The sequence below is a fragment of the Dermacentor silvarum genome, chromosome 1, assembly GCF_013339745.2.
Source record: "Dermacentor silvarum isolate Dsil-2018 chromosome 1, BIME_Dsil_1.4, whole genome shotgun sequence".
NCBI classification, from domain to species: Eukaryota; Metazoa; Arthropoda; class Arachnida; order Ixodida; family Ixodidae; genus Dermacentor; species Dermacentor silvarum.
In genome coordinates this window covers 83230274-83248721 of record NC_051154.1, presented here as the reverse complement: position 1 = coordinate 83248721, position 18448 = coordinate 83230274, and positions in this window count along the sequence as shown.

The window sequence follows — 18448 nt, the reverse complement described above, 5'->3', positions numbered from 1 at the left end:
TAATGTTGCAGCCTGTTATATATACCTTTTGGGAGCGGTAGGGTAACAATGTCTTTTTGGTTGGTGAACAATTTCATTTTGTGTTCTCTGCTATAGCTCCTAGTTTCCATTTAGGAAAGGCGTCTAACTACGCTCATGTTAAGGCGGGAAACGCAGCCTTCCTTTCGTGTTTCTATGTTATGTCAAAAAGCGTTCACGGTTGCTTTATTCAGTCGCCTCCATTGCTCGATCCCTTTGACAAAGCCTGTCAACTTTAAAGAGACGACCTTAGCTCGGAAGACAGCAGAGCTGAGCCCCCCCCCCCCCCCCTCCGAGATCATGTCGGTGTCCTTATAGTTCGCAGCCTCATTGTGCGTCACCCACCCAAGCGTGCACATTGGCACAAAGCCTGCAGGCATTCTGTAGAAGCGCTCATTGCGCGCGCGAGCGTACATATCGCAGGCGCTAGAGATACCATCTCTCCTAAGCGATATCCCTACTGCCCATTCTCCACTCCTTCACGATTTCATGAAGATCCCAATCTCTATAGTCGCAGGCTTCTTTCTGTCACAGTTGGCTGCCGGCAGCGACACTGAGCCGTCGACGTTTGAAAGTTACCAGCCCCGACCTTTACGCCACTATTCAGTTCTGTCTTCCTGAGCCAGGACGGAGAGGAGACGAAGTGTATGCAACTTGGTGGCGAAGAGGGGGATGTAGTCGCTACCGTACGGACGCGCGGCCGATCCTGCTCACTGCAGGGTGGCCAGGGGAACAGCGGGCCCCGTCCGACCCCACCTGGCGCCCCCTTCAGATGCCTATCTCCGTCGCGCTCAGGCAGCTCTCGATTCCAAAGTGCTTCCATTAACAACTTGACTCCTTTATTTCTTGCCGCTTTCTGGTGCCCCGAATACGGTTTGTCCTCGCCCTTACGGCGCGCCCAAAGGTGAAAGGGTGAAAACAGAGCGTCCTGGCGTGTCTTCTCGCATCTGATACCCCCCGCAATGCCCAGCTTTTCCCGCTTGTCGTCCGAGCACTGCTCAGCGCGTTCTTCGTGTTACTACCGTCGCTTACGCACGCGCGCAATAAAACTAGCCGTAAGGCCGCCGCCGCTTCTCCTGGGCGACGCATTGTGCCGGCTCCGACAAGCGTAAAGGGCGCAACAATGGCCGAAGACTCTGCTCGACGTGGGTGGGGAGGCGCGCTTCTCGGCGCTCGGCGAACCCTGCCATCTCGCGTGTAGGCGGTGCCGTCCTCTCGGCTGGCACGCGGAGAAAAGAAGCGGACCGTTTGACAGGCTCACGTGCTTGGCGGCTTGGCCGGCCGCGCAGGAACCGGTGATTTATCTACGCCAGGTTTAACGGACGCTGCGGACGTGCGCTATATTGGAGCGCGTGATCTCACGTGTTTTGCATCGATGGTTTTATGGCCAACCTATATGAGTTTTCTTTTATTCTTTATGCAGTTTTCGATACTTATATGTACTTTTTTTGTCTATCTTTTGTTTTGAGATAATTGCGCATCCAACGGCAAGGTTGACATTAATAATGTCAAGAAAAGTTCAGGTCTGTATGAACGTGCGCTACCTCGCACCGCCAATTAGGGGCTAGCTCTGAACTTGTTTGTATTTCTGCCTCTTTTGTGTTTCGCTCCTTTCGTTTTCCAGCGGACAACAGGGGAAAAAAAGGCTCCTCGTGAACTCCGAAGAGAAGTTTTCCAGGCGATAATTTTTACTATGTAGTGTAAGTGCTAGTGGTGCGAGCTTAGCAAGCCGAATGGTTTACAATATGAAAGCGTTTATTGCATAGAAAAAATAAAAAAAGAAAGGAAAGAAAGAACGAAAGAACGCATGGAAGAAAAATACCAAGAAAGCAAAAAAAAAAAAAAACAGAAACAAGTAGTGTACACTGTTTTAAGAGTCTCGAACGACAAGAGCGTTATTCTGTATATGTTCATGGCTATGTAGATCAAGGACGAGCACTTAGACGAGTGAAATGTTTGTGTCCGCTAATAAGGCTGTGATTGGGACCAGTTGGCAATTTTATTGGTTAAACGGGCCCTTTCGCACAAAACCATGGTACGGCTTCGTAACGGGACAGAATAGACAACACGCACGCACTCTGTGTGGTGTGTGTTTAGTCCCGTGTCGAAGTCGACTTTCTCTTTTCTGTGCAAAACAGCGCAATACTTTGTCTGCGCATCCCTGGTATAACTCTAATTAACATGCTCATGCTACGGGTCACCGATCTTAACAAAGGGTGTAAGTACTTCACCACCAGAAAAAGGCCGTGATCGCACCAGCTTGCAGTTAGGGTGTTCACCTCAGAGGTAATATTAGAAAGTGATAGCAGAATGTTCGCAAGATTTATATGTGTGTTGGCGTTCTTTTTCACAGATTGGCGGAATATACTAAGCCATTAAGTAATTGCACCTTGCCGATTTTGATGGGATTGAACCCGGCTTTTCTCTGGGTGCGCCTGTTGTGGGAAACAGGTCTATAGTCACGCTGAGCGTCAAAATTCTTATGTGCTTCTTTTTCTCCGAGTGCTAAAAAGAAAATAATTATAATAAGATGAACGAAAAAGCGTGACTTCTTTGTGTTCGTTAGGTTACCATGCGATTAAAAAAATCATGCACAGCTCATACATTGTTGCTAGCTGCTGAATGAATCTTTGCAGTTCAAAAATATCAATGTATAGGTTAGCAGTGGAGTAATCTTCGTGATGCAGGGTAACGTTAGTGCGGCGTCAATTTATTATTCACTTGCCAGTCAACTGACGGCTGCGCTATGCGGATTAAAGATTATATGTATACCACTATTCAGCCATTGGGTTTTTTTTTTTTTTTTTTTGAAGCGTGCAAATACATATGTGTATATCGCTTTCTTTTCTTTTCTTTGAGTCGTTTTTTGTTGTCGACACTAGAGAAAATGTACACGTTCCCCTTTCTGTTCAAAGTACTCAGAAAAGTGTGTTTCTGCTAGCTGCTAGACTTATCGTTTTCCTCAGTTATAATATTTCGTGGGGCTGGTAATGTAGAGTCAGGAGCCAATGGCGATTGAGGACTGCTTGCCGTCAAGAAGTAACTTTCAGTGTGCGTGCCACTGTCTCAACGTAACACGAAACAACACTGGGGAGGCACACACTGCTCCGCTCGCCTCGAACCTTACTCACTGAGCGGATGCTTCGCAACGCGGAGTGATCCGTCTCCAGTTAGGAATCGCGACAGGAATTTTGTCGCTCGAAAGGGAGGCGTGTTGTCGCTCATACTGTCGTCCTCACACTAATATGAATAACGCGTTGTTTTCTCACCCCCCATTCGGCTTCCCGAGCGAACTGTGTTGTCTGGGTGTCGCCGTCGGACGTGCCGCGTTGTCAGGGCCCTCCGGTCGGAGAGGCCTCCTTTCACCAGGTCGCCAGCGCGTAAACGGTTATGGGTGCCGCTGGACGGAGGAGCAGGTCACGTGGCTCATCTATTAAGTGCAATTTTGGTGACGCGGTGATCCATAAGCGAGTGACGGCTGATTGCGGCCAGGTCACGGGCGGGAAAAGGGGATCCTAATGTGGTGGTCACTGCGTGATTTACTGTCTGTCCCGCACGCGTTGATGTATGAGCGCGCGGATAAAAGCAATACGCGAGGCCAGCCCCGCAGAACTGCACTTTCCTCCTCGGGAGACGCCGGTCTCGCAGACGACGTGCTTGCAGACCTGCGAGGATCAACTTTTGGCCGCGCTCCTTGACGGCTCTATTAACGGCGTCGCTGCGGCGCGCTTCGCCGCTCGCAGTAAGGAGGAGTAATCTCGCGATGCGCAAGTACCGGGCCCCTTGAAAAGTGTCATATGTGACATGGCATTACACTGAAAGCCTGTTTTTTCTTGTTTCTAGTAACGTTTTGTTCGACCACTTAACTTAAAGAGGCTACTACGCTAAATGGCATGCATGTGGAGGTCACCACTTACCGCTCTTTATATTTTTATTTCACACTCTATTGTCGCGACATCACTGTTCACAAACGGCTTTCCCTGTGACATTTGAGCAATGTGAAAGGAGGGCACTCTATCTTGACAGGTCGGAAGTTAACCAACAAATCGAAGGCTGAGATTATGTCGCTTTATTAGTCCAATAATTGCCATTATCGTCGACATACTTCCTTAGAGTGAATGTATCCTGTCGAGGCGTGTTTGCTAGATGTTTAAAAGGGAAATGAGCTTATTCCATGCATAGTGAGTGAAGAAAACGAGTTTCCACAGTACGGTGGACACCTCCAGAAAGTGCCACGGTGCGTCATGGCTTTTAGGAATTGTTGATAGGTCATTGTGGGGCCCAGGGCCCGTTCTTTGTGTTTGTACGTGTGCTCACAAGCAGCACACAACGCACACGCTGAGGGCTGAACATGCGGGGCTCAACATGCCTGTCATGATGAAAACACGTACAGCAGCACCCGAGAGCTGGACAGCGCGCATGCCTCTCGTGCCCCTCTCGCGGAGGGCTCTCAGCATGCGCGATAGCGTGGCGATAGCACAGATAAGCGCGCAGGGAGCGTGTCCCCTGGGGAGAATGGCCAGGATCACCGTGGGCTTTGTTACGGCAAATGCAGGTATATGCTGCCTCCTGGACATCGGGCTCTCAGCGGCCCGAGACTGGCGCTGATGAACGCACCGAGCCATGTCGAGAAGAGCCTCCCGACCCCGACACCGCAACGAGGTTCTTGTAGAAGCACGTGTACAAGCGACCGCATCAAGTCGTGCCGCGTAACCAATGTATACAGAACACTTCATTGTACTTGTCCCGTGAGTGATCATTAGCCCCGTCAAGTTGTGATCCTGACATGATGAGCGTCTATGAAGCAGCATGTTATCGCTTGAAATACTTTTGTGGGAACGGTGCTCGCCTTGGAGCGAGAGCCTTCGATCACTAAGAAAACACTGTACGAGGTGTGCGTGTCTAGGAAAGCGGAAATTGTGATCCATCCAATAACTGTATAGCACTAAACTGCAAAGGAACTCCGGATCAGGAAAAAATTTACAGCGAAGTTTTCTTTGCCTCTTCCCCCCACTTTGCGGGTGCTGGCTGCTGCTGTGTTGCAGATTATACGACAACTTGGGTCACTGGGTATACCGGGTTTTTCAGCGAACAATTTCAAAAATTCTTAAAGGTTGCCTGTGGCAGATAGCACAATTCTAGTTCATGAGCTGGTCTACTCAAAGAGGCGTACATTACGTGCACAAAAAATTGAGATGCATAATCGAGAAATTATCAAAAGTTCACTCATTCAGTTTTTAACTAATTACTTTATGGCCCATATCGCAATTTACAAATTTTAGCCGTGGAGTTCGCAAGGCTAATCCAATTAAGGATTAAGTAACCACTTGGAACGAATTCGCAGGATGACACCAGTTTCGAGATATTAATTCCCGAACTTTGCCGAGAAATGCATTGGCGTTCCAGTTACTTTTGTGCTTCAAGGCATAAAACGACGTATTGTCAAGACGCACCCACCCAACACACACACACACACACACACACACACACACACACACACACACACACACACACACACACACACACACACACACACACACACACACACACACGCACGCACACACACACACACACACACACACACACACACACACACACACACACACACACACACACACACACACACACACACACACACACACACACACACACACACACACACACACACACACACATGATTACCGTGTGGGGTTGTCAAACCCTACATATTAATTTCTTTTAATAATCACTCAAGGAAGAGATTTGTACTTGCGTCGTCCCAGGTCACACACAGGTGATCTGGAGCTATTTCCCTAACATTGCTATCTTTATCATCCCTTTAACACGTCAGGCTCCGCCTTGCAACGACCCCTGCTATTCCTGAGCGTATATACTCCTGCACGGTACTTGTGCAAGCACTTCATCGCGTACCACGAAGTTGAACCACCGAGTGCAGCTTTCAGCAAACGCCTCACTGCGCTCAACGTCGGGTCGTGCGGCGTTACCGTCGCACGACCCCTAATGTGTCCCTAATGCTGAAGGAGGCTGGCGGGAGGCGCGCCCGATGCGCGCGGCACGCACCATAAAGTCCCGTGAAAGAAATGCCCGCAAAGGTGCCGCCATATTGATGGGGGCGGCGTTGGGGCGGGCTGGCACGCCGGCTGCCTTCTTCGTCCATCGGAACGGCACGTGACCCACACGCGACCGCGGCCACAATAGAGAACCTCATTAGAGGTGCATTCTCTTGGAAGCAATTTTTCGTTCCTTTTTTGTTCCCCTTGCGGCAGCCGTCCCATAATTTTTATGGGAAATACGGATACTTTACGATTATCGTGCTGAGCTCTGTGGCGTCCTTTTCCTATTGTTTCTTTTTTTTTTTTACTGTATTTTGATGAAGCCTCTTTGCTTTTTTTGGTGTATCGAAGTTCATGAAAGCTACTCAGGCTTCCTACCCTTCGTGAAACTCAAGATCGCAGCGTGGGGCCTTCTTTCCAACCCTCGCTTTATACATTTCGCGGGATCCCGTCATTTTTTAAACGATTTTGTTTTGTTCCCACGGCAACGGGGTGGGAATCGGAAAATGTGGAAATATCTTCCGCATCAAAGTAGCCAGCCGACCCCTGCGCCCATGTGGTGAAAAATCTATTCAGTGCGCTGAAAGCGTAAAACAAAGCTCCACTACGTATAACTGTGGTGATGCAATATTGCCTGATGGTATGTTTATGCACATACATGACATGTGCACGTGCAGTGCCAACAACTCTAAAATTTAGCTTAACAAGGCAGGCTGCAGCTGAACAAAAAGAGTTATTAAATTCTGGAATATTAGGTGCCAAAACCACTATCTAATTATGAGGCATGACGTAGTGAGGGACATTCGGATTAATTTTGACCACCTTTGGTTTTTAACGTGCACCCTATGCACGCTACACGAGCGTTTTTGCTTTCCGCCCCCAACAGAATGAGGCCGCCGCCTCGAGCCCGCTACCTCGTGTTCCAGCAGCCCCAAGATTTACTATGCCCGAGATTTATCATGATCGACATCTTTGAGTGGTGCCCTCTCGCGTGTGATTTCCGCTCTGCAGACTCCGCGCGTGCGCTCGCTACGTGAACACAGCCCGACCTGCGAGTCTGAAATGTGAGTCTGCAAGTTTGTAGTACGTATATATACATGTACGGAATGTTCCAGACCACTATTCCCTGTGAAATATAGCGGTGTCAGCGTGGGGACTACGCTTAGTGGGGATTGCTGGTCTGCTAGTCATCAGTGCGTTCATGGGCGTGTACGGCGTGTGTTTCTTGTCGTGACTGTTCCGTGGTTGTGGCGAACGCATAGTAACTTGTCGACCCCCCCCCCCCCCCCCTTTTTTTTTTTTTGACGATGAACTGCCTCATTTGGCCTTCGGTTACCGTGTCTGAGTTGTAATTCAGTGTTTATATATGTGCTCAGCGCGCGCTGTCGTTGTCGGTCGCCCGCTCCTTTGCGCGTCGTGTTAACCTGACTTTCTTAACAAAACGTCGTTTTATGCATTGAAGCACAAAAGTAACTGGAACGCCAATGCATTTCTCCGCAATGTTCGGGAATTAATATCTCCAAACTGGTGTCATCCTGAGAATTCGTTCCAAGTGGATCCATCGCCTTGCGAACGCCACGGCTAGAATTTGTCAGTTGCAATATGGGCCATAATGTAATCAGTTAAAAACTAAATTAGTGAACTTTTGGTAATTAGTCGATTATGCAAAATTTTAACATTTTTGAAAAGTGTTCGCTTAAACACCCTGTATATGCGGTGAAAATTACCCGATGGAATGAATTACTTATGAATGTAACTTTATCAAACTGGCTCTAAGAAGGACGTTGTGAAACTAGCATGCACTATGACTGAACTACAAAGAACAATAAAATAAGCTGCGTGGCGCTTTGTCAGCAAATCCATGCCACAGCGTAGAGAAAGCCATAGAGTGCTAACCATAAATCCCATGATAGATTAACGATCGCCAGCGCCCGATTTCATCTCTTGCACCCTTGGTATGAAGCAATATGGTGCTAGCGTCACTTCACTTTTCACTGGATGCACACTCGAAAAGTTATTCTCTCATTGCAAGTGCGACGTACGTTCGGCATTTCAGCGAAACCACTGCGCATGCGCTGACTTGCTATTGCCTAGCTAAGTTGCCTTTGGGAATGCGAAGCTTCTCCATATCTGTGCTACAAGGAATCTTTTATAGCCTGTAAAGAATCTTGACATGATTCGATAACACACATGCCTGTCAGGAAATATAGTATACGAGCGTATGGTTCCAAGCTAAATGCTGAAGTATTGCGACAATATCTAAACAATGCAGAAGGTAATCACAGGCGCTCTGTACAGCCCGCATTTTAAATTGAGAAGTCACGCATGCGGCAAATGCGCAATTTTTTGTTCCCGAAGGCTGTAACACTGTTTTCTTTTTGGTTTTTTTTTTTTCTTGATTTTTAAGTTGATTTCATATATCATAACTTATATGCCAGGATCACCGAGATTAGCCGCACAGCAGTGTTAAACCGACTTTCGCTGCTCATTGCTATAGTTATGGCGAGTGCAACCGCAGCCGTGCGGAGCACTCCAGTCCGTGATTGCGTAACAAGGCGGTGGCAGCTACACCGCTGTGCAATCCAAAGATAATTTGTATAGGCGCGCCAGCCACTTACTGTTTGCTAATTTCCGTGACGCCACAGCTTAGGCGAATATCGGCGTCTCTGGGTAATTATTGTTTTGGAGCGGGAAGATACAGATGAAAGATGGAGTGCGGTTTTGTGGGCGGAGCTTGTGTACAGCAGGCTGTCACCGAGTATACATCATTAAGGGATATCGCCTTCATATTTCACGTCAATCGCTTTTCTAAAACATGAAGAAAAGAATGAACGACGGCCTCGTATCCCAAGTCAATAAGAAAATAAAGTACTGCCCATTGTATACAATCAATCAACCAGTGTTATTTACTGTTTTCTTCTAAATCCTGGGAAATGGTCTGTGGCAAGCTATCAGCGCAGAATACTACCATTTTGACGACAACTAATAGTAATTAGAGACGTCTGAACAGTGAAATTTCCGAATCAAATATTGCAGAAAAACAACGTTCAAATATCGCATAGAATATATTCTTATTTGTAAGCAAAGTAATACCCCTGACACACGGGCACTCTAAGGTCCTTTGGGTAAGGCGACATCTACCGGAAAGGCGTTCAAGCGCAGTGACACACGACAAAGGAGTATCTCTCTCTCGGCAAAGTTCCTTTGCGGGAAAGAAGATCGGGCATCTACTTTTCGAGCCGAAAGGTGTACTCTCGCGTACAGCGTGCACAACTCATCAATAGACGAAAACGTGTTACATAGCTTCGGTGCCCCGTAAGTATCTTTTTACCTTGGAAAATGTATTAATCTTTAGCGGTAATGCGATTTGTCAAACAGTCAAGATTTACTCTAGCTATGCTCTCAAACGCTCGCACCACGTCGCTATGTTGAATTCCGAATAAGCGCATTATAAACCATCAAAAATGGGGAAAAAATGTTTTTAGGTTCTACAATCACTAAATGTAATCTACATGTGCAGCTTCTTGTAAATGTTTTCTCTCTTGCTGCTATAACAAGCACCGCTTTTTTTGTTTTTTTTTTTTTTTTTTTTGCGGCGTTCATTTGAGGAACCACCTAAAGAAGTTAGTGCGCTGCCGTGTGTCATCGGCGCAACTCCTTTCTGCAAAGGGTCCTTCGGAGTAACAAAAGGGGTTTCCTCCAAAGGACTTTACTTTTTCCCGTGTGTCAGGGGCATAAAATATGAACTCTGCGTGGAGCTCGCTTAGTAAAACGTTATTTCAAAAACGTGTATTGAGACGTGTGCTTAATTATCTTTTTTTCCGGCGACTGCATTTCCCCCCGCTAACAACCTAATGTAATCGCTCAGCGCAAGACGCGCCAGCATTATTTGGAACAATTACTCGAATGTTATCGCTGATTATATCTATTGTGTATGTTCTCGCCGAACTTTGTGTAATCAGATTGTGTGCGCGACACGAATTGCGTAGTACCTTCTGGCAGGAACGCGGGCACCAGCGATTACGCTGGAAACTTCGACGAGTCATGTATAAAAACCGACGCGCTTGACCCGCAGATCAGATTCCGACTATCGCCGATTGTACTCGCCACTATCGTTGTGCTTAAAGTGTAGCCTGTTTTTCCGGGCACAGGTTCGCAATACACATTTTTTGCTACTGTGTTCTTCACAGTCACTACAACCAGACAATATAATACTGTTCGCAATTCGGCATGCGGACAACGGAGCAGCTTCTAAACGAGGAGCAACTGCTTGCAGCCATCTGGGGCACCAATACGATGAAAGTAATGAAATAAGGGAGGGACATGTTCCCAGTTCGCCCAGGAACTGATGGCTCCGCGCAACAACCGCAGCTCTCGTGCAGCGTCATAATTGAGAATATAGTCCTCACTTGTATCGTTCTCTCTCCCTCGAGACTCCAATAAAAGCGAGGTTATGCCTTAAATATGTTCGAAAGAAACGAATATTCGACAATTTCTAGTAGTGAATTCTTGAGTCGAGTGCGTATGGAACAGCAGACACTGTTCGATTTGTATTCGGAATTTCTAATATTCGCATGCTCCTAATAATAATAATAATAATAATAATAATAATAATAATAATAATAATAATAATAATAATAATAATAATAATAATAATAATAATAACAATAGTAAAATCACGTCGCTTGCGCGAGGCGCTTCGCAGCACCAGTATCGTTTTGGTTTACTCTCGCAGTGAGGCTTCGGACTATTCCTTGCAGATCACATTAAGAAAATGGTGTCAGCAGTTATCGCATCAAAGAGTATTGCAAACTCTGCTACTGTTCAAGTGGCCTGCACGATTACCAAGTGCGAATTCCCCAGAGGAGGTTGGCGTTGTGTCAAGTATAAAAGCAAACTGCAAACAACACACTTGCGCAGACCCGTGTCATCCGCAGATAATGGCCGCGAATTGTCCAGTTTATCCTTGTATTTCACTGTGCAACTTCGAAAAAAAAACGAAAAAAAAAAACGAGAGATAAGCATTTTGAGCCTGGAGAGTTTTCCACATTCATCCCCCACGCTGAACTGGAAATGGATAGAGAGCAAGCGACCCTCGCTTTGCGGTTCTCGAAAGAGCGCACGCGCAGGGCACACTTGCCGCTGAGGGAAACCACCCATTGTTCACAATAGCGTCATAATTGCCGCTCCGGAAACCGGGAAATCGTTTTCCCGATCCAGTTCCGCTTCCATCGTTTTTTTCTTATTATCATTTTTTTTTTTTTTCTTCTCGCGCCACTTCGGTGGCGGTTCCTCATCGGCAGCTCACGGGCGCGTCGCCGCCGTCGTCCCCGTCCGGCGCTGTCCATCGGTTGCGGCCATTTCCCCGTCTTTTGGAGCAAAAATGTCTCCCCGGCATCCGTTGTCATCTCAGCGAGCGATGGTCTCATTTATCACGCGCCGCGGGGCCTCCGCGGTTGAGGGCTGGAGGGAGGGAAGCAGGCGAGGGAGGAGGGCGGACTCCCACGCGACGCGCCGCTCCGGGAGAGCAAAAACACTGGCTGCTCGACTCCCGTGCAGCTGTGCTCGCCCGCACACCCGTGCAGCGCAGGAGTCCCGGCGCGAGCGCGCGGTGCCGCGGTCTCCCTCCCAGCTCGCCGGCCGCGCTCGTCGCCGGCCGTCCGTAGTAACGCGGGGCAAATCGCTGCTTTCCGGGCGTCGGCGGGGCTGAACGGGGTATTACTCAGAGCCGCCATGGGGACCAGTCGTCGACAAAGCGGCGAGGCCGGCGAGTGCCATATTGCAGACCCCCCCTCCCCTACTCGCTCTGGTCACTGAGTCATTTCAGTTAAGGGTTATGGCCCACGCGAGCTCCGCTGCGTGTGGATGGCGCCAGTGGACAGCGGAAACGGTTGCTTTACGGGCGGAAAAATGGGATTAGGGCGATGGGAGAACTGTTTTCCTTCGCGTGCCCACGTCGGCAGTGTTCTCGCCGAGGGCTCGGACGCGGGAGTGAGCGCAGGATCAATAACCCCCCAATGGTTCTTCCCTTTTGATGGACATGTCACGTCGTTACTGGACTCGTCTCGTATCCTCCTCCCCGATATTTTTGACCGCGGGAAACGTCTTCTTCTTGTCCCTTACCGCACCCCTACTTGTTTCCGACTATTTATTATTGTGCGCCTGCCTATGCCCGTGTCTCTTTCATCCACTCGTCCTTTGTTTGGTTCGGGAGAGCTGTCGCCACAGCTTGTAACTAATGAACTGATGAACAGCGCCCTTGCTGTTTTCTTTTTCCTTTGTTGCGCCAGTGTTCAGTGGAGCAGGAAAGCCGACCAAAACACACGCCTACGGCCTAGAAAGCACGCTGCATACGTTTTGTACGGCCGTATGTTCTAATGACAGGATGTGCTGAAATAACGCCGCAGTGACTGCTTACTGAACGTTTGTTCTTCTTTTCGTTTTTTTTTATGTGCAGTTCTTGTTTATTTGCAATAGTATACCGATCAAGCACTGCTAACTAAATACCTTAATGGAGTCTAAATATAGTAACACAATATATTCGTGACAGGAATATGCAAGATTGGCCGGAAAAGTAAAGATGATTGCACAACCGCAGAACCAAACGCTGGCAGACAGGGTGCCCGCATGATGAACGCTTTCTAGAGAAGAGAAAGCGCTGGCGTTTTGAACTATAATATCAATCTGTAAGGCAGAGAGCACATAATTAAGACACCCAATTTTGGGAGGGTGTTTTTCAAGCGGCCTTTGCAGCTTTATTTTTTCTGCCTCCCCCAACCTGTTGAAAATAAAAATAAACTTTAAACTTCAAAAAGGCGCTTGTGATGAGTGCCGGCCACTGTACCCTTATCGAACTCTTTTCCTTTCAAAACACGCAGACTATAATTCTGTTATTTTGTAAGTATTCGTGCTATTCGCATGGCGATATGTGACGTATTATCATGACTAAAAACGCTATGCAACAATGGGGCAGCTTTACCGTGCCATGACGGAGATCTCAATAGATGTGTCGGCACCAACATTGCAAAGGTTGATGCCACACCACGTCATTGGATTCCTCTGTTGAATAGAAAGGAATCGAAGCTGCCTCTTAAATTCTTCCGGCTTGTATTCGTTAAGTAAGCATGCGCAAAGAATGGCCGCCATGTTTCAGCAAGTAAAAATAGAAGTCGATCGGTTTACCCCATTACTTGTCGTGAATTCGGGCTGGGGTAATTTTTAATGCAGTCCTTCAATGCTGTTCGTTACTTTTGCAGTATTAAGAATAATTAACACCTGCAACAATCCAGGGCAAGCTTTTTCTTCAGCTAGCAATTTGCTTTGTTTACCTTTTTCGCTCATTCATGTTTGCACACGTCAGGGCAACATGAAGGTGCTAAAGCGCCTGAAGAAAAGACGCCTTTATTTTCCGCCTTTTGTTTTACATTGACTCGAGGGGCCTGTGCTTAGAGTGCGCTTAATGTTGCAGAGCACGAGCCTTCGTCTAGTACGTATGTGCAGAACACGTATCTTCTTGTACGCTTGCATGTTTGTCGGGGATAGTATATCTAAATTACTTGACCTCAGAGGTACATGATATGAGCGCCGCGCACGACGTGAAAACTGATATCTCAATAGCAGGAGGCGTGCTTCTTCCCATCGATAAACTCCTCCCCGTCGTCTGAAACTTAATCTGCACGAAAATTCGAAACGGGAGGAATTTGAAATACGTGGCCGCTTTAAATCGCAGTTTCACTGGGCTTGTCCGAAATAGGGTTGCTCGCTTCGAGCTATCTCTATAGGATCAGCCCCGCTCGAATGGCTTTCTGCGTGACCGTGGTGCAACAGTGATATTAAAAGGCGCACTTGAAGTTTTCCCTTCACGATGCGCCTCCACAGCAGCCTGTGGTAACGGGGCGGGTTGTCGGGTGAAGAATGATTTCAAGAGACCCGCCTTTCCGATGTATGTAGGAGCGCGGGAGCGCTGGGCGCTACTGCCGAAATATCGGTTGCTGCGCGGACGCGCCGCACCGACGGAGGAGCCTGCTCAGGCCAATGGCATCCCGCAAGTGCCGCGCTGGTCTCTCTGGGGCTGCGGTTGATCAAGTCCCGTGATTGCCCTGACGTGCCTCTCCGCACTGAGCTTCGCTTGAAGCTGCCTTTTCTTTTCGTGTGCGGTGGCCCGCGCCCGTATTTGCGGGTTCATTTTCCAATCCCCAGCGGGAGAATCATGCAAATGAACGTGTCGCTAGCAATAACAGATGGGTCCGAGTCATCTACTGGTAATGCGAACTGCACGATTGCTGCAATAGCTACGGGCTGCCTCGCTGCGTAAGTTCCAGCTCGAGCTTTGTTCATAGCGTTTTGCCGATAGTTTCGTCTATCTCTGCCAAAAATGTTTTGACGGAAAAGGCAAACAAACACAAAACATACGTTTTGTGACGCATTCAGTGTTGTGCGGAGGAGCGTGCAAGCGGTCCACGCGCTCCCGTGTACTGCTGGCGGCGGCTGCTGGGTCCGCGAAACCGGGGCCGCATTCACAAAGTTTATTGTTCCGAGGTGATCTTTACCATTGGCCGGCCGGCTTCGTTAATATGTTCAGCATGAGGATTGGCCGGAATTCGCTGTTACGAACAATTCCAGCATAAGAGTTTTGTTTTGCGAATACAGGCCCAGTTGTCCAGAACTGCTCACGGTGCTGGCCACGGGACAGTTCACGTGCCTGCTTTAATGTGAGAAAGTTACCAAGCCCGCGACCTTTTCCTTTCCGTTTTTGTTTTCTTATTTGCAATAAATTATTGCTATAAATTACTCCTTTTCTCGAGCAGTGACGCTCGATCAGCGCCTTTGCTATGCCGGATTTGCTATTGGAATGAGCGTGGTGCCTCGCGAATTACTCGCGTAGTGTGATAACGCGCGCCGTATAATTACGCAAGGAATTAAGAAAAAAAATATTGTTGCCAGGTCGCCTGAACCCCAATGAGATTGCTCACCGCCGTGCGCGAGAACTCACGCGCCGCGACGGGGGTGGGACCTCTGCGAGTTCGGAGACTATTGGCCATAGTGACACTCTATACTTACGTTCCATGAAATTACGGCACATTACAAAGGGGAGCGGCGACGTTTTCCACGTTCCCATCCTAAATTGAGTAGAGCACAGTCCCGTACGCTCAGGATGCTTCAGACGGGTTCGTACCCATCGAGAGGCTTCCTGAGTAGACTACACAGAGAGATAGATCCTCATTGTCCGGATTGCGGGGAAGAATTCTGTACTTTAGCCCACATGCTCTGGCAGTGCCCTGTGTTACACCACTTCAACAACAGCGAGGACTGGCAGAAGGCCATCACGAGCACTAAACAGGAACACCAGTACAAGGCTGTCCATAGGGCCCGTGAGAGAGCAGAGAGGCATGGCCTCTCGGCTCCAACATGGCATTAGCCAACAGCTAGCCATGGGCCTCTCAGGGGCTCCAATGGCTGGCTCCTCAGGACCATAATAAAGTTCTTTGTCTGTCTGTCTGTCTGTCTGTCTGTCTGTCTGTTCGCGCTCATTTAACTCATTTATATGCTCATTGTTAGCCAGAAATAGCACAAATGCATGCTCGTATAGGCAAACGGTACACTGAATACTACCGTGTCCTTTTCTTTTTCGCAAATCATGCAGACGATCGCATATATCCGCCGTGGTGGCTTAGCGGCTATGGTGTTGCGCTGCTAAGTACGAGGTCGCGGGATCAAATCCCGGCCGAGGCGGCCGCATTTTGATGGGGGCGAAATGCAAAAACGCCCGTGTCCCGTGCATCGGGGGCACGTTGAAGATCCCCTAGTGGCCTAAATTAATTCATAGTCCCCACTGCAGCGCGCCTGATAATCAATTGGTGGTTTTGGCACGTAAGACCCCAGAATTCATTGATTATTCACGACCGCATATCTCAAACAACCCAGAATAGCGCATGATTATTAGCATTCGACACGTTATCAGTGCTGGAGACTAATTCTGCAACACAGCGAGACAGCGCCTTCCAGCAAATAGCTGACTCGCCAGAACGACGGCACTGATTAAGCGTCGCAGCTCGCGAAGAGCCATGTGCGCAGCTGCGTGGCCGCAACTGCACCTGGGCGCACTATTTCAAGCACAGCAGCCGCCACCAGGCGTCGCATGATTACACAAGAGCTGGCTGCTCTTCTGCTCTGCGAGCACTCAGAGCAAACGGGCCGTAGTATATGTGTATTGTAGTCTGAAGACACTTAGTGTGGGTTATCGAGTACTCACCCACATACACGAGGCGCTATGATGGCGTGTGAGATTTCAGGTAATTTAGTGCCATGAAAAAAAAAAAAAAAAACGCGAAAAAGCCTGTTTTCCCGGAAACTTCGGAAAAGTTAGAAATATATTCTCATATATAGCGTATATAGCGGAATAAAAATCACTTCAGACAAGGATACACTCATGGGGATTTTTTCCTTGATTACGGCATCACGTTAAAACTAATATCTCACCATTTTCATGACATCGTCGATTCTAATAGTGCTTTTCGGAATAGTAAAATGTAGACCATGAGAGCTGCTCTTTTGGTCTTTCAGGAACGGGAGGCTGTTGCGTTGTCCTGTACGCATGCAGCTTTTTAGTCTATCGCAGCAGTCTGTGCGGACGTTTACTACCCTACACGTGAGGAGGGGTATATGGGAGAGAAAGAGACAGACAGAGAAGACATGATTCTCAATCACTCCCACTCATTAAGCAAGGTTCAGCGTATCTACTGTCGGGCACTCAAATCTGTCGCCTTCATCTAGTGTAGAAGAAGTGGTCGTCTGGTTTCTGGGCTGATAAGCTGTGAGGCTAGTGATCCTACATACCTTTCCTTAATTTTATTTCTCTCTCTCTCTCTCTCTTTGTGTGGAAGTAATGTATGTTGTAGCACAGCGTGTAGTGAACTTCATGTTGCTGGTTAGTCATGGTGAAACCGGGTTTATGCGTACTATATGGGTGAATTAAGGTGGGCTGAATGGTGGCAAAGGGCCAGCCATAAGCATGTTTCATTTTACCGGCTGCTTGCGGTGCCACATCATAAAATGTTGAAAGCGTCCTTCTATCTTCAAGTCGAACGACTCAAAGAACCTGCATGAAACATATACATATAAGCTTCAAAATGTCAAGGTTCGTCGTTTCATGTTGCGCAAGCAGAGAGCCTGCAATTGGAAAACGACAGCATGAAAGCTTCGATAGAAATTTAACGCCAAAGGTAGCAAGGAACTTCCTATATAGCCTTTCCTTGATGGAATTAGACCAAAGGCCAAGCCAAGCCCAGCGGCACAAACTTTGTTCTAAAAAATTACGTTTTCTTTTCTTTCTCGAGCCCTCGCTTCGCTAGTTCCTTGTAGACATGCACAGCATTTTCAGCACCTTGATGCGAGTGCTCTGTCGATGTCGTTTGACAATTTCCAATGGATAAACTTCATAGGTCCGCACATAAAGTACAGTGAACACAAGTTATGAAACTAGCACGGCTCGCAAGCGTGAGTATTACGCTTTTAATAAAAAGTTGATATGTTTGTTTTCTCTAAAGAAGCTGGGTGTAGTTTTATATCTCATCAGATTCACATTATAGTGGCACGATCATGTATACGTGAGCACTTTGGGTACATAGTATACCCAGTTAAAGGATTACATGCCACGCAAGCTGCCACAGAAAAAGCTAGGTTTTTTAGCTGCGACGGTGTTCTCCAGGCTTGTATGTAACAAATCACATGTAAATAATGTTTTACTCAGTAACGCTCCTGTAATCGATTGCTTTCTTCAGTAACCAATTACCTGTAACCAGCTACTCTAATGACGAGATAATCTGTAACAGCCGACGCACCTTTGAGCGCTTGAATTTGACGGGAACTACATTATAACAACCGCGGTCATGCCACGCAGAAGTCTCGCGGATGCGCATGTTCAGTCAAGCAAACCCGGGCGCTCCGTGTTTTGTTTCGTCATCCTAATGCTCCACCAGACGTTGGCAGACGAATTCAGCCGGCCCTGCTATGGCTCAATTGCGATGGTCACTTCGGACGTCGATGCCAGGAAATAACTATAGACGACACTTTCAGCTTTTCATTGGCCCTACCGGAAGTGCCTTCTCCGAGTCCTAGCAACAATAAAGCGATGCGCTTTATAGAGGGCCCACGCGTGAGCGTCGTGGCATATTGAGCAATGACAAACTTGTGGGCATGGTGCTTGTACGTTACAACACCGCCCTTCCCTCCAGCGCGCACATTTAGAGAGTTTTCGGTGTCACTGCTGATGTCTCCAGAAGAAAACGAGCGAAGATGAATAACGAAAATTTTGAAACGCACTTGTTAGTGAAGATAAACAACATGTGCAGTGCTGCGGAGCACGTACTGAAAGAGTC